This window comes from Oncorhynchus gorbuscha, unplaced genomic scaffold (assembly GCF_021184085.1).
Source record: "Oncorhynchus gorbuscha isolate QuinsamMale2020 ecotype Even-year unplaced genomic scaffold, OgorEven_v1.0 Un_scaffold_814, whole genome shotgun sequence".
NCBI classification, from domain to species: Eukaryota; Metazoa; Chordata; class Actinopteri; order Salmoniformes; family Salmonidae; genus Oncorhynchus; species Oncorhynchus gorbuscha.
The window spans coordinates 25,001-43,911 of NW_025745819.1; the positions used below are offsets into that span (position 1 = coordinate 25,001).

The following is an 18,911-nucleotide window of genomic DNA, read 5'->3' on the forward strand; positions in this document are numbered from 1 at the left end:
TGGGGGACGTATCAGATATTAAACTGATAAGAACAGATACTACACTTGATCTGAGCCAAAAGGCCGAGAAGCGATAACCCACAAATGGAACCCTGCAACCGCCGGGCCCCGGGGTCTCAACAGACCTCGGCGGGTTGGCAAAAGCCGGCGGTTCCTTCCTCCCTCCCTCAGTCACTCACTCACTCACGTGTTTTTTGGAAAAAGTCGCTAATGTGTCCTTAAGTCACTGTCCTGGCCCACCTCTGTCTGTCTGTCTGTCTGTCTGTCTGTCTGTCTGTCGGTCGGTCAATTTCTCTTGAAACAAGATAGCGGGCTCTGTAAGAAGCAAAGCCCCTCCAAAAATACGTTGAACTCGTAAGTGTTCCTCTCCACGGAAGTCTTTAGTAAAAGGCGAAAGGCTTGTGCGTAATGAAGAGAAACCAGAATCGTGTGGAAGTCAGAGGCGGGGGCCCGAGACACACTCTGTGCACTCTAGGCCGGGTACCCGCGGGTGCTCCCGGAACCCACTCTTCCAAGTTTTCGAGGGCTGCTGTGGATAAAAAGAACGACACAGAGACACACACAGAGGCACAGACAGAGAGAGAAACACACACACACACACACCACACACACACACACACACACACACACACACACACACACACACACACACACAATCCTGGCCCAATTTTTTTTTTTTTTTTTTTTTTTTTTTTTTTTTTTTAACAAAAATGGCGGGAAACGGGGACCACATTGAAGAGCGCTTCGCCTTTCTTCAGTTTGAATGTTTCTTTCCTTCTTCTGCTAGCTAGCTAGCTAGCTTTTCTTCTGCTAGCTAGCTAGCTGTTTACATAGCAATTTTCCTTGACAACGGCAGAAAAGTGTTGCACCGTTCCCGGAGGTACTGCAATACCGGGTCGATGCGTGGAGCGGACGGAGCAAGCCCCATTTCCGACTCCCTGTTCGAAAAATCCATTTAATATGTAGTCCCCCGATGGGGACGTATCAGATATTAAACTGATAAGAACAGATACTACACTTGATCTGAGCCAAAAGGCCGAGAAGCGATAACCCACAAATGGAACCCTGCAACCGCCGGGCCCCCGGGGGTCTCAACAGACCTCGGCGGGTTGGCAAAAGCCGGCGGTTCCTTCCTCCCTCCCTCAGTCACTCACTCACTCACGTGTTTTTTGGAAAAAGTCGCTAATGTGTCCTTAAGTCACTGTCCTGGCCCACTGTCTGTCTGTCTGTCTGTCTGTCTGTCTGTCTGTCTGTCGGTCGGTCAATTTCTCTTGAAACAAGATAGCGGGCTCTGTAAGAAGCAAAGCCCCTCCAAAAATACGTTGAACTCGTAAGTGTTCCTCTCCACGGAAGTCTTTAGTAAAAGGCGAAAGGCTTGTGCGTAATGAAGAGAAACCAGAATCGTGTGGAAGTCAGAGGCGGGGGCCCGAGACACACTCTGTGCACTCTAGGCCGGGTACCCGCGGGTGCTCCCGGAACCCACTCTTCCAAGTTTTCGAGGGCTGCTGTGGATAAAAAGAACGACACAGAGACACACACAGAGGCACAGACAGAGAGAGAAACACACACACACACACACACACACACACACACACACACACACACACACACACACACACACACACACACACACACACACACACCACACACACACAATCCTGGCCCAATTTTTTTTTTTTTTTTTTTTTTTTTTTTTTTTAACAAAAATGGCGGGAAACGGGGACCACATTGAAGAGCGCTTCGCCTTTCTTCAGTTTGAATGTTTCTTTCCTTCTTCTGCTAGCTAGCTAGCTAGCTTTTCTTCTGCTAGCTAGCTAGCTGTTTACATAGCAATTTTCCTTGACAACGGCAGAAAAGTGTTGCACCGTTCCCGGAGGTACTGCAATACCGGGTCGATGCGTGGAGCGGACGGAGCAAGCCCCATTTCCGACTCCCTGTTCGAAAAATCCATTTAATATGTAGTCCCCCGATGGGGGACGTATCAGATATTAAACTGATAAGAACAGATACTACACTTGATCTGAGCCAAAAGGCCGAGAAGCGATAACCCACAAATGGAACCCTGCAACCGCCGGGCCCCGGGGTCTCAACAGACCTCGGCGGGTTGGCAAAAGCCGGCGGTTCCTTCCTCCCTCCCTCAGTCACTCACTCACTCACGTGTTTTTTGGAAAAAGTCGCTAATGTGTCCTTAAGTCACTGTCCTGGCCCACCTCTGTCTGTCTGTCTGTCTGTCTGTCTGTCTGTCGGTCGGTCAATTTCTCTTGAAACAAGATAGCGGGCTCTGTAAGAAGCAAAGCCCCTCCAAAAATACGTTGAACTCGTAAGTGTTCCTCTCCACGGAAGTCTTTAGTAAAAGGCGAAAGGCTTGTGCGTAATGAAGAGAAACCAGAATCGTGTGGAAGTCAGAGGCGGGGGCCCGAGACACACTCTGTGCACTCTAGGCCGGGTACCCGCGGGTGCTCCCGGAACCCACTCTTCCAAGTTTTCGAGGGCTGCTGTGGATAAAAAGAACGACACAGAGACACACACAGAGGCACAGACAGAGAGAAACACACACACACACACACACACACACACACACACACACACACACACAACACACACACACACACACACACACACACACACACACACACACACACACAATCCTGGCCCAATTTTTTTTTTTTTTTTTTTTTTTTTTTTTTTTTTTTTTAACAAAAATGGCGGGAAACGGGGGACCACATTGAAGAGCGCTTCGCCTTTCTTCAGTTTGAATGTTTCTTTCCTTCTTCTGCTAGCTAGCTAGCTAGCTTTTCTTCTGCTAGCTAGCTAGCTGTTTACATAGCAATTTTCCTTGACAACGGCAGAAAAGTGTTGCACCGTTCCCGGAGGTACTGCAATACCGGGTCGATGCGTGGAGCGGACGGAGCAAGCCCCATTTCCGACTCCCTGTTCGAAAAATCCATTTAATATGTAGTCCCCCGATGGGGGACGTATCAGATATTAAACTGATAAGAACAGATACTACACTTGATCTGAGCCAAAAGGCCGAGAAGCGATAACCCACAAATGGAACCCTGCAACCGCCGGGCCCCGGGGTCTCAACAGACCTCGGCGGGTTGGCAAAAGCCGGCGGTTCCTTCCTCCCTCCCTCAGTCACTCACTCACTCACGTGTTTTTTGGAAAAAGTCGCTAATGTGTCCTTAAGTCACTGTCCTGGCCCACCTCTGTCTGTCTGTCTGTCTGTCTGTCTGTCGGTCGGTCGGTCGGTCAATTTCTCTTGAAACAAGATAGCGGGCTCTGTAAGAAGCAAAGCCCCTCCAAAAATACGTTGAACTCGTAAGTGTTCCTCTCCACGGAAGTCTTTAGTAAAAGGCGAAAGGCTTGTGCGTAATGAAGAGAAACCAGAATCGTGTGGAAGTCAGAGGCGGGGGCCCGAGACACACTCTGTGCACTCTAGGCCGGGTACCCGCGGGTGCTCCCGGAACCCACTCTTCCAAGTTTTCGAGGGCTGCTGTGGATAAAAAGAACGACACAGAGACACACACAGAGGCACAGACAGAGAGAGACACACACACACACACACACACACACACACACACACACACACACACACACACACACACACACACACACACACACAATCCTGGCCCAATTTTTTTTTTTTTTTTTTTTTTTTTTTTTTTTTTAACAAAAATGGCGGGAAACGGGGACCACATTGAAGAGCGCTTCGCCTTTCTTCAGTTTGAATGTTTCTTTCCTTCTTCTGCTAGCTAGCTAGCTAGCTTTTCTTCTGCTAGCTAGCTAGCTGTTTACATAGCAATTTTCCTTGACAACGGCAGAAAAGTGTTGCACCGTTCCCGGAGGTACTGCAATACCGGGTCGATGCGTGGAGCGGACGGAGCAAGCCCCATTTCCGACTCCCTGTTCGAAAAATCCATTTAATATGTAGTCCCCCGATGGGGGACGTATCAGATATTAAACTGATAAGAACAGATACTACACTTGATCTGAGCCAAAAGGCCGAGAAGCGATAACCCACAAATGGAACCCTGCAACCGCCGGGCCCCCGGGGGTCTCAACAGACCTCGGCGGGTTGGCAAAAGCCGGCGGTTCCTTCCTCCCTCCCTCAGTCACTCACTCACTCACGTGTTTTTTGGAAAAAGTCGCTAATGTGTCCTTAAGTCACTGTCCTGGCCCACGTCTGTCTGTCTGTCTGTCTGTCTGTCTGTCTGTCTGTCGGTCGGTCAATTTCTCTTGAAACAAGATAGCGGGCTCTGTAAGAAGCAAAGCCCCTCCAAAAATACGTTGAACTCGTAAGTGTTCCTCTCCACGGAAGTCTTTAGTAAAAGGCGAAAGGCTTGTGCGTAATGAAGAGAAACCAGAATCGTGTGGAAGTCAGAGGCGGGGGCCCGAGACACACTCTGTGCACTCTAGGCCGGGTACCCGCGGGTGCTCCCGGAACCCACTCTTCCAAGTTTTCGAGGGCTGCTGTGGATAAAAAGAACGACACAGAGACACACACAGAGGCACAGACAGAGAGAGAAACACACACACACACACACACACACACACACACACACACACACACACACACACACACACACACACACACACACACACACACACCACACACACACAATCCTGGCCCAATTTTTTTTTTTTTTTTTTTTTTTTTTTTTTTTTTTTTTTTAACAAAAATGGCGGGAAACGGGGGACCACATTGAAGAGCGCTTCGCCTTTCTTCAGTTTGAATGTTTCTTTCCTTCTTCTGCTAGCTAGCTAGCTAGCTTTTCTTCTGCTAGCTAGCTAGCTGTTTACATAGCAATTTTCCTTGACAACGGCAGAAAAGTGTTGCACCGTTCCCGGAGGTACTGCAATACCGGGTCGATGCGTGGAGCGGACGGAGCAAGCCCCATTTCCGACTCCCTGTTCGAAAAATCCATTTAATATGTAGTCCCCCGATGGGGGACGTATCAGATATTAAACTGATAAGAACAGATACTACACTTGATCTGAGCCAAAAGGCCGAGAAGCGATAACCCACAAATGGAACCCTGCAACCGCCGGGCCCCCGGGGTCTCAACAGACCTCGGCGGGTTGGCAAAAGCCGGCGGTTCCTTCCTCCCTCCCTCAGTCACTCACTCACTCACGTGTTTTTTGGAAAAAGTCGCTAATGTGTCCTTAAGTCACTGTCCTGGCCCACTGTCTGTCTGTCTGTCTGTCTGTCTGTCTGTCTGTCTGTCGGTCGGTCAATTTCTCTTGAAACAAGATAGCGGGCTCTGTAAGAAGCAAAGCCCCTCCAAAAATACGTTGAACTCGTAAGTGTTCCTCTCCACGGAAGTCTTTAGTAAAAGGCGAAAGGCTTGTGCGTAATGAAGAGAAACCAGAATCGTGTGGAAGTCAGAGGCGGGGGCCCGAGACACACTCTGTGCACTCTAGGCCGGGTACCCGCGGGTGCTCCCGGAACCCACTCTTCCAAGTTTTCGAGGGCTGCTGTGGATAAAAAGAACGACACAGAGACACACACAGAGGCACAGACAGAGAGAGAACACACACACACACACACACACACACACACACACACACACACACACACACACACACACACACACACACACACACACACACACACACACACCACACACACACAATCCTGGCCCAATTTTTTTTTTTTTTTTTTTTTTTTTTTTTTTAACAAAAATGGCGGGAAACGGGGGACCACATTGAAGAGCGCTTCGCCTTTCTTCAGTTTGAATGTTTCTTTCCTTCTTCTGCTAGCTAGCTAGCTAGCTTTTCTTCTGCTAGCTAGCTAGCTGTTTACATAGCAATTTTCCTTGACAACGGCAGAAAAGTGTTGCACCGTTCCCGGAGGTACTGCAATACCGGGTCGATGCGTGGAGCGGACGGAGCAAGCCCCATTTCCGACTCCCTGTTCGAAAAATCCATTTAATATGTAGTCCCCCGATGGGGGACGTATCAGATATTAAACTGATAAGAACAGATACTACACTTGATCTGAGCCAAAAGGCCGAGAAGCGATAACCCACAAATGGAACCCTGCAACCGCCGGGCCCCGGGGGTCTCAACAGACCTCGGCGGGTTGGCAAAAGCCGGCGGTTCCTTCCTCCCTCCCTCAGTCACTCACTCACTCACGTGTTTTTTGGAAAAAGTCGCTAATGTGTCCTTAAGTCACTGTCCTGGCCCACCTCTGTCTGTCTGTCTGTCTGTCTGTCTGTCTGTCTGTCGGTCGGTCAATTTCTCTTGAAACAAGATAGCGGGCTCTGTAAGAAGCAAAGCCCCTCCAAAAATACGTTGAACTCGTAAGTGTTCCTCTCCACGGAAGTCTTTAGTAAAAGGCGAAAGGCTTGTGCGTAATGAAGAGAAACCAGAATCGTGTGGAAGTCAGAGGCGGGGGCCCGAGACACACTCTGTGCACTCTAGGCCGGGTACCCGCGGGTGCTCCCGGAACCCACTCTTCCAAGTTTTCGAGGGCTGCTGTGGATAAAAAGAACGACACAGAGACACACACAGAGGCACAGACAGAGAGAGAGAACACACACACACACACACACACACACACACACACACACACACACACACACACACACACACACACACACACACACACACACACACACACACACACACAATCCTTTTTTTTTTTTTTTTTTTTTTTTTTTTTTTTTTTTTTTTTAACAAAAATGGCGGGAAACGGGGACCACATTGAAGAGCGCTTCGCCTTTCTTCAGTTTGAATGTTTCTTTCCTTCTTCTGCTAGCTAGCTAGCTAGCTTTTCTTCTGCTAGCTAGCTAGCTGTTTACATAGCAATTTTCCTTGACAACGGCAGAAAAGTGTTGCACCGTTCCCGGAGGTACTGCAATACCGGGTCGATGCGTGGAGCGGACGGAGCAAGCCCCATTTCCGACTCCCTGTTCGAAAAATCCATTTAATATGTAGTCCCCCGATGGGGGACGTATCAGATATTAAACTGATAAGAACAGATACTACACTTGATCTGAGCCAAAAGGCCGAGAAGCGATAACCCACAAATGGAACCCTGCAACCGCCGGGCCCCCGGGGGTCTCAACAGACCTCGGCGGGTTGGCAAAAGCCGGCGGTTCCTTCCTCCCTCCCTCCCTCCCTCAGTCACTCACTCACTCACTCACGTGTTTTTTGGAAAAAGTCGCTAATGTGTCCTTAAGTCACTGTCCTGGCCCACCTCTGTCTGTCTGTCTGTCTGTCTGTCTGTCTGTCGGTCGGTCAATTTCTCTTGAAACAAGATAGCGGGCTCTGTAAGAAGCAAAGCCCCTCCAAAAATACGTTGAACTCGTAAGTGTTCCTCTCCACGGAAGTCTTTAGTAAAAGGCGAAAGGCTTGTGCGTAATGAAGAGAAACCAGAATCGTGTGGAAGTCAGAGGCGGGGGCCCGAGACACACTCTGTGCACTCTAGGCCGGGTACCCGCGGTGCTCCCGGAACCCACTCTTCCAAGTTTTCGAGGGCTGCTGTGGATAAAAAGAACGACACAGAGACACACACAGAGGCACAGACAGAGAGAGAAACACACACACACACACACACACACACACACACACACACACACACACACAATCCTGGCCCAATTTTTTTTTTTTTTTTTTTTTTTTTTTTTTAACAAAAATGGCGGGAAACGGGGGACCACATTGAAGAGCGCTTCGCCTTTCTTCAGTTTGAATGTTTCTTTCCTTCTTTCTTCTGCTAGCTAGCTAGCTAGCTTTTCTTCTGCTAGCTAGCTAGCTGTTTACATAGCAATTTTCCTTGACAACGGCAGAAAAGTGTTGCACCGTTCCCGGAGGTACTGCAATACCGGGTCGATGCGTGGAGCGGACGGAGCAAGCCCCATTTCCGACTCCCTGTTCGAAAAATCCATTTAATATGTAGTCCCCCGATGGGGGACGTATCAGATATTAAACTGATAAGAACAGATACTACACTTGATCTGAGCCAAAAGGCCGAGAAGCGATAACCCACAAATGGAACCCTGCAACCGCCGGGCCCCGGGGTCTCAACAGACCTCGGCGGGTTGGCAAAAGCCGGCGGTTCCTTCCTCCCTCCCTCAGTCACTCACTCACTCACGTGTTTTTTGGAAAAAGTCGCTAATGTGTCCTTAAGTCACTGTCCTGGCCCACCTCTGTCTGTCTGTCTGTCTGTCTGTCTGTCTGTCTGTCGGTCGGTCAATTTCTCTTGAAACAAGATAGCGGGCTCTGTAAGAAGCAAAGCCCCTCCAAAAATACGTTGAACTCGTAAGTGTTCCTCTCCACGGAAGTCTTTAGTAAAAGGCGAAAGGCTTGTGCGTAATGAAGAGAAACCAGAATCGTGTGGAAGTCAGAGGCGGGGGCCCGAGACACACTCTGTGCACTCTAGGCCGGGTACCCGCGGGTGCTCCCGGAACCCACTCTTCCAAGTTTTCGAGGGCTGCTGTGGATAAAAAGAACGACACAGAGACACACACAGAGGCACAGACAGAGAGACAACACAACACACACACACACACACACACACACACACACACACACACACACACACACACACACACACACACACACACACACACACACACACACACACAATCCTGGCCCAATTTTTTTTTTTTTTTTTTTTTTTTTTTTTTTTTTAACAAAAATGGCGGGAAACGGGGACCACATTGAAGAGCGCTTCGCCTTTCTTCAGTTTGAATGTTTCTTTCCTTCTTCTGCTAGCTAGCTAGCTAGCTTTTCTTCTGCTAGCTAGCTAGCTGTTTACATAGCAATTTTCCTTGACAACGGCAGAAAAGTGTTGCACCGTTCCCGGAGGTACTGCAATACCGGGTCGATGCGTGGAGCGGACGGAGCAAGCCCCATTTCCGACTCCCTGTTCGAAAAATCCATTTAATATGTAGTCCCCCGATGGGGGACGTATCAGATATTAAACTGATAAGAACAGATACTACACTTGATCTGAGCCAAAAGGCCGAGAAGCGATAACCCACAAATGGAACCCTGCAACCGCCGGGCCCCGGGGGTCTCAACAGACCTCGGCGGGTTGGCAAAAGCCGGCGGTTCCTTCCTCCCTCCCTCAGTCACTCACTCACTCACGTGTTTTTTGGAAAAAGTCGCTAATGTGTCCTTAAGTCACTGTCCTGGCCCTGTCTGTCTGTCTGTCTGTCTGTCTGTCTGTCTGTCTGTCGGTCGGTCAATTTCTCTTGAAACAAGATAGCGGGCTCTGTAAGAAGCAAAGCCCCTCCAAAAATACGTTGAACTCGTAAGTGTTCCTCTCCACGGAAGTCTTTAGTAAAAGGCGAAAGGCTTGTGCGTAATGAAGAGAAACCAGAATCGTGTGGAAGTCAGAGGCGGGGGCCCGAGACACACTCTGTGCACTCTAGGCCGGGTACCCGCGGGTGCTCCCGGAACCCACTCTTCCAAGTTTTCGAGGGCTGCTGTGGATAAAAAGAACGACACAGAGACACACACAGAGGCACAGACAGAGAGAGAAACACACACACACACACACACACACACACACACACACACACACACACACACACACACACACACACACACACACACACACACACACACACACAATCCTGGCCCAATTTTTTTTTTTTTTTTTTTTTTTTTTTTTTTAACAAAAATGGCGGGAAACGGGGGACCACATTGAAGAGCGCTTCGCCTTTCTTCAGTTTGAATGTTTCTTTCCTTCTTCTGCTAGCTAGCTAGCTAGCTTTTCTTCTGCTAGCTAGCTAGCTGTTTACATAGCAATTTTCCTTGACAACGGCAGAAAAGTGTTGCACCGTTCCCGGAGGTACTGCAATACCGGGTCGATGCGTGGAGCGGACGGAGCAAGCCCCATTTCCGACTCCCTGTTCGAAAAATCCATTTAATATGTAGTCCCCCGATGGGGGACGTATCAGATATTAAACTGATAAGAACAGATACTACACTTGATCTGAGCCAAAAGGCCGAGAAGCGATAACCCACAAATGGAACCCTGCAACCGCCGGGCCCCGGGGTCTCAACAGACCTCGGCGGGTTGGCAAAAGCCGGCGGTTCCTTCCTCCCTCCCCCTCAGTCACTCACTCACTCACGTGTTTTTGGAAAAAGTCGCTAATGTGTCCTTAAGTCACTGTCCTGGCCCTGTCTGTCTGTCTGTCTGTCCTGTCTGTCTGTCTGTCTGTCTGTCTGTCTGTCTGTCGGTCGGTCAATTTCTCTTGAAACAAGATAGCGGGCTCTGTAAGAAGCAAAGCCCCTCCAAAAATACGTTGAACTCGTAAGTGTTCCTCTCCACGGAAGTCTTTAGTAAAAGGCGAAAGGCTTGTGCGTAATGAAGAGAAACCAGAATCGTGTGGAAGTCAGAGGCGGGGGCCCGAGACACACTCTGTGCACTCTAGGCCGGGTACCCGCGGGTGCTCCCGGAACCCACTCTTCCAAGTTTTCGAGGGCTGCTGTGGATAAAAAGAACGACACAGAGACACACACAGAGGCACAGACAGAGAGACACACAACACACACACACACACACACACACACACACACACACACACACACACCACACACACACAATCCTGGCCCAATTTTTTTTTTTTTTTTTTTTTTTTTTTTTTTTAACAAAAATGGCGGGAAACGGGGGACCACATTGAAGAGCGCTTCGCCTTTCTTCAGTTTGAATGTTTCTTTCCTTCTTTCTGCTAGCTAGCTAGCTAGCTTTTCTTCTGCTAGCTAGCTAGCTGTTTACATAGCAATTTTCCTTGACAACGGCAGAAAAGTGTTGCACCGTTCCCGGAGGTACTGCAATACCGGGTCGATGCGTGGAGCGGACGGAGCAAGCCCCATTTCCGACTCCCTGTTCGAAAAATCCATTTAATATGTAGTCCCCCGATGGGGGACGTATCAGATATTAAACTGATAAGAACAGATACTACACTTGATCTGAGCCAAAAGGCCGAGAAGCGATAACCCACAAATGGAACCCTGCAACCGCCGGGCCCCCGGGGGTCTCAACAGACCTCGGCGGGTTGGCAAAAGCCGGCGGTTCCTTCCTCCCTCCCTCAGTCACTCACTCACTCACGTGTTTTTTGGAAAAAGTCGCTAATGTGTCCTTAAGTCACTGTCCTGGCCCACCTCTGTCTGTCTGTCTGTCTGTCTGTCTGTCTGTCGGTCGGTCAATTTCTCTTGAAACAAGATAGCGGGCTCTGTAAGAAGCAAAGCCCCTCCAAAAATACGTTGAACTCGTAAGTGTTCCTCTCCACGGAAGTCTTTAGTAAAAGGCGAAAGGCTTGTGCGTAATGAAGAGAAACCAGAATCGTGTGGAAGTCAGAGGCGGGGGCCCGAGACACACTCTGTGCACTCTAGGCCGGGTACCCGCGGGTGCTCCCGGAACCCACTCTTCCAAGTTTTCGAGGGCTGCTGTGGATAAAAAGAACGACACAGAGACACACACAGAGGCACACACAGAGGCACACACAGACACACACACACACACACACACACACACACACACACACACACACACACACACACACACACACACACACACAATCCTGGCCCAATTTTTTTTTTTTTTTTTTTTTTTTTTTTTTTTAACAAAAATGGCGGGAAACGGGGGACCACATTGAAGAGCGCTTCGCCTTTCTTCAGTTTGAATGTTTCTTTCCTTCTTCTGCTAGCTAGCTAGCTAGCTTTTCTTCTGCTAGCTAGCTAGCTGTTTACATAGCAATTTTCCTTGACAACGGCAGAAAAGTGTTGCACCGTTCCCGGAGGTACTGCAATACCGGGTCGATGCGTGGAGCGGACGGAGCAAGCCCCATTTCCGACTCCCTGTTCGAAAAATCCATTTAATATGTAGTCCCCCGATGGGGGACGTATCAGATATTAAACTGATAAGAACAGATACTACACTTGATCTGAGCCAAAAGGCCGAGAAGCGATAACCCACAAATGGAACCCTGCAACCGCCGGGCCCCCGGGGGTCTCAACAGACCTCGGCGGGTTGGCAAAAGCCGGCGGTTCCTTCCTCCCTCCCTCAGTCACTCACTCACTCACGTGTTTTTTGGAAAAAGTCGCTAATGTGTCCTTAAGTCACTGTCCTGGCCCACCTCTGTCTGTCTGTCTGTCTGTCTGTCTGTCTGTCGGTCGGTCAATTTCTCTTGAAACAAGATAGCGGGCTCTGTAAGAAGCAAAGCCCCTCCAAAAATACGTTGAACTCGTAAGTGTTCCTCTCCACGGAAGTCTTTAGTAAAAGGCGAAAGGCTTGTGCGTAATGAAGAGAAACCAGAATCGTGTGGAAGTCAGAGGCGGGGGCCCGAGACACACTCTGTGCACTCTAGGCCGGGTACCCGCGGGTGCTCCCGGAACCCACTCTTCCAAGTTTTCGAGGGCTGCTGTGGATAAAAAGAACGACACAGAGACACACACAGAGGCACAGACAGAGAGAGAAACACACACACACACACCACACACCACACACACACACACACACACAATCCTGGCCCAATTTTTTTTTTTTTTTTTTTTTTTTTTTTTTTTTAACAAAAATGGCGGGAAACGGGGGACCACATTGAAGAGCGCTTCGCCTTTCTTCAGTTTGAATGTTTCTTTCCTTCTCTCTAGCTAGCTAGCTAGCTAGCTTTTCTTCTGCTAGCTAGCTAGCTGTTTACATAGCAATTTTCCTTGACAACGGCAGAAAAGTGTTGCACCGTTCCCGGAGGTACTGCAATACCGGGTCGATGCGTGGAGCGGACGGAGCAAGCCCCATTTCCGACTCCCTGTTCGAAAAATCCATTTAATATGTAGTCCCCCGATGGGGGACGTATCAGATATTAAACTGATAAGAACAGATACTACACTTGATCTGAGCCAAAAGGCCGAGAAGCGATAACCCACAAATGGAACCCTGCAACCGCCGGGCCCCGGGGTCTCAACAGACCTCGGCGGGTTGGCAAAAGCCGGCGGTTCCTTCCTCCCTCCCTCAGTCACTCACTCACTCACGTGTTTTTGGAAAAAGTCGCTAATGTGTCCTTAAGTCACTGTCCTGGCCCACCTGTCTGTCTGTCTGTCTGTCTGTCTGTCTGTCTGTCGGTCGGTCAATTTCTCTTGAAACAAGATAGCGGGCTCTGTAAGAAGCAAAGCCCCTCCAAAAATACGTTGAACTCGTAAGTGTTCCTCTCCACGGAAGTCTTTAGTAAAAGGCGAAAGGCTTGTGCGTAATGAAGAGAAACCAGAATCGTGTGGAAGTCAGAGGCGGGGGCCCGAGACACACTCTGTGCACTCTAGGCCGGGTACCCGCGGGTGCTCCCGGAACCCACTCTTCCAAGTTTTCGAGGGCTGCTGTGGATAAAAAGAACGACACAGAGACACACACAGAGGCACAGACAGAGAGACAACACACACACACACACACACACACACACACACACACACACACACACAATCCTGGCAATTTTTTTTTTTTTTTTTTTTTTTTTTTTTTTTTTTTTTAACAAAAATGGCGGGAAACGGGGGACCACATTGAAGAGCGCTTCGCCTTTCTTCAGTTTGAATGTTTCTTTCCTTCTTCTGCTAGCTAGCTAGCTAGCTTTTCTTCTGCTAGCTAGCTAGCTGTTTACATAGCAATTTTCCTTGACAACGGCAGAAAAGTGTTGCACCGTTCCCGGAGGTACTGCAATACCGGGTCGATGCGTGGAGCGGACGGAGCAAGCCCCATTTCCGACTCCCTGTTTGAAAAATCCATTTAATATGTAGTCCCCCGATGGGGGACGTATCAGATATTAAACTGATAAGAACAGATACTACACTTGATCTGAGCCAAAAGGCCGAGAAGCGATAACCCACAAATGGAACCCTGCAACCGCCGGGCCCCGGGGTCTCAACAGACCTCGGCGGGTTGGCAAAAGCCGGCGGTTCCTTCCTCCCTCCCTCAGTCACTCACTCACTCACGTGTTTTTGGAAAAAGTCGCTAATGTGTCCTTAAGTCACTGTCCTGGCCCACTGTCTGTCTGTCTGTCTGTCTGTCTGTCTGTCTGTCTGTCGGTCGGTCAATTTCTCTTGAAACAAGATAGCGGGCTCTGTAAGAAGCAAAGCCCCTCCAAAAATACGTTGAACTCGTAAGTGTTCCTCTCCACGGAAGTCTTTAGTAAAAGGCGAAAGGCTTGTGCGTAATGAAGAGAAACCAGAATCGTGTGGAAGTCAGAGGCGGGGGCCCGAGACACACTCTGTGCACTCTAGGCCGGGTACCCGCGGGTGCTCCCGGAACCCACTCTTCCAAGTTTTCGAGGGCTGCTGTGGATAAAAAGAACGACACAGAGACACACACAGAGGCACAGACAGAGAGAGAAACACACACACACACACCACACACCACACACACACACACACACACAATCCTGGCCCAATTTTTTTTTTTTTTTTTTTTTTTTTTTTTTTTTTTAACAAAAATGGCGGGAAACGGGGACCACATTGAAGAGCGCTTCGCCTTTCTTCAGTTTGAATGTTTCTTTCCTTCTTCTGCTAGCTAGCTAGCTAGCTTTTCTTCTGCTAGCTAGCTAGCTGTTTACATAGCAATTTTCCTTGACAACGGCAGAAAAGTGTTGCACCGTTCCCGGAGGTACTGCAATACCGGGTCGATGCGTGGAGCGGACGGAGCAAGCCCCATTTCCGACTCCCTGTTCGAAAAATCCATTTAATATGTAGTCCCCCGATGGGGGACGTATCAGATATTAAACTGATAAGAACAGATACTACACTTGATCTGAGCCAAAAGGCCGAGAAGCGATAACCCACAAATGGAACCCTGCAACCGCCGGGCCCCCGGGGGTCTCAACAGACCTCGGCGGGTTGGCAAAAGCCGGCGGTTCCTTCCTCCCTCCCTCCCTCCCTCAGTCACTCACTCACTCACGTGTTTTTTGGAAAAAGTCGCTAATGTGTCCTTAAGTCACTGTCCTGGCCCACCTCTGTCTGTCTGTCTGTCTGTCTGTCTGTCTGTCGGTCGGTCAATTTCTCTTGAAACAAGATAGCGGGCTCTGTAAGAAGCAAAGCCCCTCCAAAAATACGTTGAACTCGTAAGTGTTCCTCTCCACGGAAGTCTTTAGTAAAAGGCGAAAGGCTTGTGCGTAATGAAGAGAAACCAGAATCGTGTGGAAGTCAGAGGCGGGGGCCCGAGACACACTCTGTGCACTCTAGGCCGGGTACCCGCGGGTGCTCCCGGAACCCACTCTTCCAAGTTTTCGAGGGCTGCTGTGGATAAAAAGAACGACACAGAGACACACACAGAGGCACAGACAGAGAGAGAAACACACACACACACACCACACACCACACACACACACACACACACAATCCTGGCCCATTTTTTTTTTTTTTTTTTTTTTTAACAAAAATGGCGGGAAACGGGGGACCACATTGAAGAGCGCTTCGCCTTTCTTCAGTTTGAATGTTTCTTTCCTTCTTCTGCTAGCTAGCTAGCTAGCTTTTCTTCTGCTAGCTAGCTAGCTAGCTAGCTTTTCTTCTGCTAGCTAGCTAGCTGTTTACATAGCAATTTTCCTTGACAACGGCAGAAAAGTGTTGCACCGTTCCCGGAGGTACTGCAATACCGGGTCGATGCGTGGAGCGGACGGAGCAAGCCCCATTTCCGACTCCCTGTTCGAAAAATCCATTTAATATGTAGTCCCCCGATGGGGGACGTATCAGATATTAAACTGATAAGAACAGATACTACACTTGATCTGAGCCAAAAGGCCGAGAAGCGATAACCCACAAATGGAACCCTGCAACCGCCCGGGCCCCGGGGTCTCAACAGACCTCGGCGGGTTGGCAAAAGCCGGCGGTTCCTTCCTCCCTCCCTCAGTCACTCACTCACTCACGTGTTTTTTGGAAAAAGTCGCTAATGTGTCCTTAAGTCACTGTCCTGGCCCACCTCTGTCTGTCTGTCTGTCTGTCTGTCTGTCTGTCGGTCGGTCAATTTCTCTTGAAACAAGATAGCGGGCTCTGTAAGAAGCAAAGCCCCTCCAAAAATACGTTGAACTCGTAAGTGTTCCTCTCCACGGAAGTCTTTAGTAAAAGGCGAAAGGCTTGTGCGTAATGAAGAGAAACCAGAATCGTGTGGAAGTCAGAGGCGGGGGCCCGAGACACACTCTGTGCACTCTAGGCCGGGTACCCGCGGGTGCTCCCGGAACCCACTCTTCCAAGTTTTCGAGGGCTGCTGTGGATAAAAAGAACGACACAGAGACACACACAGAGGCACAGACAGAGAGAGAAACACACACACACACACACACACACACACACACACACACACACACACACACACACACACACACACACACACACACACACACACACACACACACAATCCTGGCCCAATTTTTTTTTTTTTTTTTTTTTTTTTTTTTTTTTTTTTTTTTAACAAAAATGGCGGGAAACGGGGGACCACATTGAAGAGCGCTTCGCCTTTCTTCAGTTTGAATGTTTCTTTCCTTCTTCTGCTAGCTAGCTAGCTAGCTAGCTTTTCTTCTGCTAGCTAGCTAGCTGTTTACATAGCAATTTTCCTTGACAACGGCAGAAAAGTGTTGCACCGTTCCCGGAGGTACTGCAATACCGGGTCGATGCGTGGAGCGGACGGAGCAAGCCCCATTTCCGACTCCCTGTTCGAAAAATCCATTTAATATGTAGTCCCCCGATGGGGGACGTATCAGATATTAAACTGATAAGAACAGATACTACACTTGATCTGAGCCAAAAGGCCGAGAAGCGATAACCCACAAATGGAACCCTGCAACCGCCGGGCCCCCGGGGGTCTCAACAGACCTCGGCGGGTTGGCAAAAGCCGGCGGTTCCTTCCTCCCTCCCTCAGTCACTCACTCACTCACGTGTTTTTTGGAAAAGTCGCTAATGTGTCCTTAAGTCACTGTCCTGGCCCACCTCTGTCTGTCTGTCTGTCTGTCTGTCTGTCTGTCGGTCGGTCAATTTCTCTTGAAACAAGATAGCGGGCTCTGTAAGAAGCAAAGCCCCTCCAAAAATACGTTGAACTCGTAAGTGTTCCTCTCCACGGAAGTCTTTAGTAAAAGGCGAAAGGCTTGTGCGTAATGAAGAGAAACCAGAATCGTGTGGAAGTCAGAGGCGGGGGCCCGAGACACACTCTGTGCACTCTAGGCCGGGTACCCGCGGGTGCTCCCGGAACCCACTCTTCCAAGTTTTCGAGGGCTGCTGTGGATAAAAAGAACGACACAGAGACACACACAGAGGCACAGACAGAGAGAGAAACACACACACACACACACACACACACACACACACACACACACACACACACACACACACACACACACACACACACACACACACACACACACACACACAATCCTGGCCCAATTTTTTTTTTTTTTTTTTTTTTTTTTTTTTTTTTAACAAAAATGGCGGGAAACGGGGGACCACATTGAAGAGCGCTTCGCCTTTCTTCAGTTTGAATGTTTCTTTCCTTCTTCTGCTAGCTAGCTAGCTAGCTTTTCTTCTGCTAGCTAGCTAGCTGTTTACATAGCAATTTTCCTTGACAACGGCAGAAAAGTGTTGCACCGTTCCCGGAGGTACTGCAATACCGGGTCGATGCGTGGAGCGGACGGAGCAAGCCCCATTTCCGACTCCCTGTTCGAAAAATCCATTTAATATGTAGTCCCCCGATGGGGGACGTATCAGATATTAAACTGATAAGAACAGATACTACACTTGATCTGAGCCAAAAGGCCGAGAAGCGATAACCCACAAATGGAACCCTGCAACCGCCGGGCCCCCGGGGGTCTCAACAGACCTCGGCGGGTTGGCAAAAGCCGGCGGTTCCTTCCTCCCTCTCCCTCCCTCAGTCACTCAGTCACTCACTCACGTGTTTTTTGGAAAAAGTCGCTAATGTGTCCTTAAGTCACTGTCCTGGCCCACCTCTGTCTGTCTGTCTGTCTGTCTGTCTGTCTGTCGGTCGGTCAATTTCTCTTGAAACAAGATAGCGGGCTCTGTAAGAAGCAAAGCCCCTCCAAAAATACGTTGAACTCGTAAGTGTTCCTCTCCACGGAAGTCTTTAGTAAAAGGCGAAAGGCTTGTGCGTAATGAAGAGAAACCAGAATCGTGTGGAAGTCAGAGGCGGGGGCCCGAGACACACTCTGTGCACTCTAGGCCGGGTACCCGCGGGTGCTCCCGGAACCCACTCTTCCAAGTTTTCGAGGGCTGCTGTGGATAAAAAGAACGACACAGAGACACACACAGAGGCACAGACAGAGAGAGAGAAACACACACACACACACACACACACACACACACACACACACACACACACACACACACACACACACACACAATCCTGGCCCAATTTTTTTTTTTTTTTTTTTTTTTTTTTTTTTTTTTTTTAACAAAAATGGCGGGAAACGGGGACCACATTGAAGAGCGCTTCGCCTTTCTTCAGTTTGAATGTTTCTTTCCTTCTTCTGCTAGCTAGCTAGCTAGCTTTTCTTCTGCTAGCTAGCTAGCTGTTTACATAGCAATTTTCCTTGACAACGGCAGAAAAGTGTTGCACCGTTCCCGGAGGTACTGCAATACCGGGTCGATGCGTGGAGCGGACGGAGCAAGCCCCATTTCCGACTCCCTGTTCGAAAAATCCATTTAATATGTAGTCCCCCGATGGGGGACGTATCAGATATTAAACTGATAAGAACAGATACTACACTTGATCTGAGCCAAAAGGCCGAGAAGCGATAACCCACAAATGGAACCCTGCAACCGCCGGGCCCCCGGGGGTCTCAACAGACCTCGGCGGGTTGGCAAAAGCCGGCGGTTCCTTCCTCCCTCCCTCAGTCACTCACTCACTCACGTGTTTTTTGGAAAAAGTCGCTAATGTGTCCTTAAGTCACTGTCCTGGCCCACCTCTGTCTGTCTGT

At 49.3% G+C, this 18,911-nt stretch overlaps 39 non-coding genes across 39 annotated transcripts in view; all 39 read right to left on the reverse strand.

The window, feature by feature from the left end:
- LOC124020394 overlaps nt 1–75 on the reverse strand; it is a 191-nt gene extending 116 nt beyond the window's left edge. Inside the window, exon 1 of the small nuclear RNA XR_006836026.1 lies at nt 1–75. This exon is cut by the window's left edge and continues 116 nt beyond it. This is a non-coding gene — a small nuclear RNA (U2 spliceosomal RNA).
- Nucleotides 76–311: 236 nt separating this feature from the next.
- Nucleotides 312–428, reverse strand: LOC124020349. The gene has a single exon (XR_006835981.1). It is a non-coding gene; the product is annotated as a U5 spliceosomal RNA (small nuclear RNA).
- Nucleotides 429–858: 430 nt separating this feature from the next.
- LOC124020429 lies at nt 859–1,048 on the reverse strand. Its single transcript, XR_006836058.1, has one exon. It is a non-coding gene; the product is annotated as a U2 spliceosomal RNA (small nuclear RNA).
- Nucleotides 1,049–1,287: 239 nt separating this feature from the next.
- On the reverse strand, nt 1,288–1,404 carry LOC124020350. The gene has a single exon (XR_006835982.1). It is a non-coding gene; the product is annotated as a U5 spliceosomal RNA (small nuclear RNA).
- Nucleotides 1,405–1,854: 450 nt separating this feature from the next.
- LOC124020395 lies at nt 1,855–2,045 on the reverse strand. Its single transcript, XR_006836027.1, has one exon. It is a non-coding gene; the product is annotated as a U2 spliceosomal RNA (small nuclear RNA).
- Nucleotides 2,046–2,277: 232 nt separating this feature from the next.
- Nucleotides 2,278–2,394, reverse strand: LOC124020351. Its single transcript, XR_006835983.1, has one exon. It is a non-coding gene; the product is annotated as a U5 spliceosomal RNA (small nuclear RNA).
- A 457-nt stretch (nt 2,395–2,851) lies between these two features.
- Nucleotides 2,852–3,042, reverse strand: LOC124020396. Its single transcript, XR_006836028.1, has one exon. It is a non-coding gene; the product is annotated as a U2 spliceosomal RNA (small nuclear RNA).
- A 236-nt stretch (nt 3,043–3,278) lies between these two features.
- Nucleotides 3,279–3,395, reverse strand: LOC124020352. The gene has a single exon (XR_006835984.1). It is a non-coding gene; the product is annotated as a U5 spliceosomal RNA (small nuclear RNA).
- A 431-nt stretch (nt 3,396–3,826) lies between these two features.
- Nucleotides 3,827–4,017, reverse strand: LOC124020397. Its single transcript, XR_006836029.1, has one exon. It is a non-coding gene; the product is annotated as a U2 spliceosomal RNA (small nuclear RNA).
- A 238-nt stretch (nt 4,018–4,255) lies between these two features.
- On the reverse strand, nt 4,256–4,372 carry LOC124020353. Its single transcript, XR_006835985.1, has one exon. It is a non-coding gene; the product is annotated as a U5 spliceosomal RNA (small nuclear RNA).
- Nucleotides 4,373–4,831: 459 nt separating this feature from the next.
- LOC124020398 lies at nt 4,832–5,022 on the reverse strand. The gene has a single exon (XR_006836030.1). It is a non-coding gene; the product is annotated as a U2 spliceosomal RNA (small nuclear RNA).
- A 238-nt stretch (nt 5,023–5,260) lies between these two features.
- Nucleotides 5,261–5,377, reverse strand: LOC124020354. Its single transcript, XR_006835986.1, has one exon. It is a non-coding gene; the product is annotated as a U5 spliceosomal RNA (small nuclear RNA).
- A 457-nt stretch (nt 5,378–5,834) lies between these two features.
- Nucleotides 5,835–6,025, reverse strand: LOC124020399. Its single transcript, XR_006836031.1, has one exon. It is a non-coding gene; the product is annotated as a U2 spliceosomal RNA (small nuclear RNA).
- A 237-nt stretch (nt 6,026–6,262) lies between these two features.
- Nucleotides 6,263–6,379, reverse strand: LOC124020355. The gene has a single exon (XR_006835987.1). It is a non-coding gene; the product is annotated as a U5 spliceosomal RNA (small nuclear RNA).
- A 455-nt stretch (nt 6,380–6,834) lies between these two features.
- Nucleotides 6,835–7,025, reverse strand: LOC124020401. The gene has a single exon (XR_006836033.1). It is a non-coding gene; the product is annotated as a U2 spliceosomal RNA (small nuclear RNA).
- Nucleotides 7,026–7,271: 246 nt separating this feature from the next.
- On the reverse strand, nt 7,272–7,388 carry LOC124020356. The gene has a single exon (XR_006835988.1). It is a non-coding gene; the product is annotated as a U5 spliceosomal RNA (small nuclear RNA).
- Nucleotides 7,389–7,795: 407 nt separating this feature from the next.
- On the reverse strand, nt 7,796–7,986 carry LOC124020402. Its single transcript, XR_006836034.1, has one exon. It is a non-coding gene; the product is annotated as a U2 spliceosomal RNA (small nuclear RNA).
- Nucleotides 7,987–8,222: 236 nt separating this feature from the next.
- On the reverse strand, nt 8,223–8,339 carry LOC124020358. Its single transcript, XR_006835989.1, has one exon. It is a non-coding gene; the product is annotated as a U5 spliceosomal RNA (small nuclear RNA).
- Nucleotides 8,340–8,792: 453 nt separating this feature from the next.
- Nucleotides 8,793–8,983, reverse strand: LOC124020403. The gene has a single exon (XR_006836035.1). It is a non-coding gene; the product is annotated as a U2 spliceosomal RNA (small nuclear RNA).
- A 236-nt stretch (nt 8,984–9,219) lies between these two features.
- On the reverse strand, nt 9,220–9,336 carry LOC124020360. The gene has a single exon (XR_006835991.1). It is a non-coding gene; the product is annotated as a U5 spliceosomal RNA (small nuclear RNA).
- Nucleotides 9,337–9,783: 447 nt separating this feature from the next.
- Nucleotides 9,784–9,974, reverse strand: LOC124020404. Its single transcript, XR_006836036.1, has one exon. It is a non-coding gene; the product is annotated as a U2 spliceosomal RNA (small nuclear RNA).
- Nucleotides 9,975–10,227: 253 nt separating this feature from the next.
- LOC124020361 lies at nt 10,228–10,344 on the reverse strand. The gene has a single exon (XR_006835992.1). It is a non-coding gene; the product is annotated as a U5 spliceosomal RNA (small nuclear RNA).
- A 419-nt stretch (nt 10,345–10,763) lies between these two features.
- On the reverse strand, nt 10,764–10,954 carry LOC124020405. Its single transcript, XR_006836037.1, has one exon. It is a non-coding gene; the product is annotated as a U2 spliceosomal RNA (small nuclear RNA).
- A 234-nt stretch (nt 10,955–11,188) lies between these two features.
- LOC124020362 lies at nt 11,189–11,305 on the reverse strand. The gene has a single exon (XR_006835993.1). It is a non-coding gene; the product is annotated as a U5 spliceosomal RNA (small nuclear RNA).
- A 432-nt stretch (nt 11,306–11,737) lies between these two features.
- LOC124020406 lies at nt 11,738–11,928 on the reverse strand. Its single transcript, XR_006836038.1, has one exon. It is a non-coding gene; the product is annotated as a U2 spliceosomal RNA (small nuclear RNA).
- A 234-nt stretch (nt 11,929–12,162) lies between these two features.
- On the reverse strand, nt 12,163–12,279 carry LOC124020363. The gene has a single exon (XR_006835994.1). It is a non-coding gene; the product is annotated as a U5 spliceosomal RNA (small nuclear RNA).
- A 405-nt stretch (nt 12,280–12,684) lies between these two features.
- Nucleotides 12,685–12,875, reverse strand: LOC124020407. The gene has a single exon (XR_006836039.1). It is a non-coding gene; the product is annotated as a U2 spliceosomal RNA (small nuclear RNA).
- Nucleotides 12,876–13,108: 233 nt separating this feature from the next.
- LOC124020364 lies at nt 13,109–13,225 on the reverse strand. The gene has a single exon (XR_006835995.1). It is a non-coding gene; the product is annotated as a U5 spliceosomal RNA (small nuclear RNA).
- A 407-nt stretch (nt 13,226–13,632) lies between these two features.
- Nucleotides 13,633–13,823, reverse strand: LOC124020422. Its single transcript, XR_006836052.1, has one exon. It is a non-coding gene; the product is annotated as a U2 spliceosomal RNA (small nuclear RNA).
- Nucleotides 13,824–14,059: 236 nt separating this feature from the next.
- On the reverse strand, nt 14,060–14,176 carry LOC124020365. The gene has a single exon (XR_006835996.1). It is a non-coding gene; the product is annotated as a U5 spliceosomal RNA (small nuclear RNA).
- A 404-nt stretch (nt 14,177–14,580) lies between these two features.
- Nucleotides 14,581–14,771, reverse strand: LOC124020408. The gene has a single exon (XR_006836040.1). It is a non-coding gene; the product is annotated as a U2 spliceosomal RNA (small nuclear RNA).
- Nucleotides 14,772–15,013: 242 nt separating this feature from the next.
- On the reverse strand, nt 15,014–15,130 carry LOC124020366. Its single transcript, XR_006835997.1, has one exon. It is a non-coding gene; the product is annotated as a U5 spliceosomal RNA (small nuclear RNA).
- A 423-nt stretch (nt 15,131–15,553) lies between these two features.
- LOC124020410 lies at nt 15,554–15,744 on the reverse strand. The gene has a single exon (XR_006836041.1). It is a non-coding gene; the product is annotated as a U2 spliceosomal RNA (small nuclear RNA).
- Nucleotides 15,745–15,977: 233 nt separating this feature from the next.
- LOC124020367 lies at nt 15,978–16,094 on the reverse strand. The gene has a single exon (XR_006835998.1). It is a non-coding gene; the product is annotated as a U5 spliceosomal RNA (small nuclear RNA).
- Nucleotides 16,095–16,557: 463 nt separating this feature from the next.
- Nucleotides 16,558–16,748, reverse strand: LOC124020411. Its single transcript, XR_006836042.1, has one exon. It is a non-coding gene; the product is annotated as a U2 spliceosomal RNA (small nuclear RNA).
- Nucleotides 16,749–16,981: 233 nt separating this feature from the next.
- Nucleotides 16,982–17,098, reverse strand: LOC124020368. The gene has a single exon (XR_006836000.1). It is a non-coding gene; the product is annotated as a U5 spliceosomal RNA (small nuclear RNA).
- A 456-nt stretch (nt 17,099–17,554) lies between these two features.
- On the reverse strand, nt 17,555–17,745 carry LOC124020413. The gene has a single exon (XR_006836044.1). It is a non-coding gene; the product is annotated as a U2 spliceosomal RNA (small nuclear RNA).
- Nucleotides 17,746–17,989: 244 nt separating this feature from the next.
- LOC124020369 lies at nt 17,990–18,106 on the reverse strand. Its single transcript, XR_006836001.1, has one exon. It is a non-coding gene; the product is annotated as a U5 spliceosomal RNA (small nuclear RNA).
- A 433-nt stretch (nt 18,107–18,539) lies between these two features.
- Nucleotides 18,540–18,730, reverse strand: LOC124020414. Its single transcript, XR_006836045.1, has one exon. It is a non-coding gene; the product is annotated as a U2 spliceosomal RNA (small nuclear RNA).
- Between the last annotated feature and the right edge of the window lie 181 nt (nt 18,731–18,911).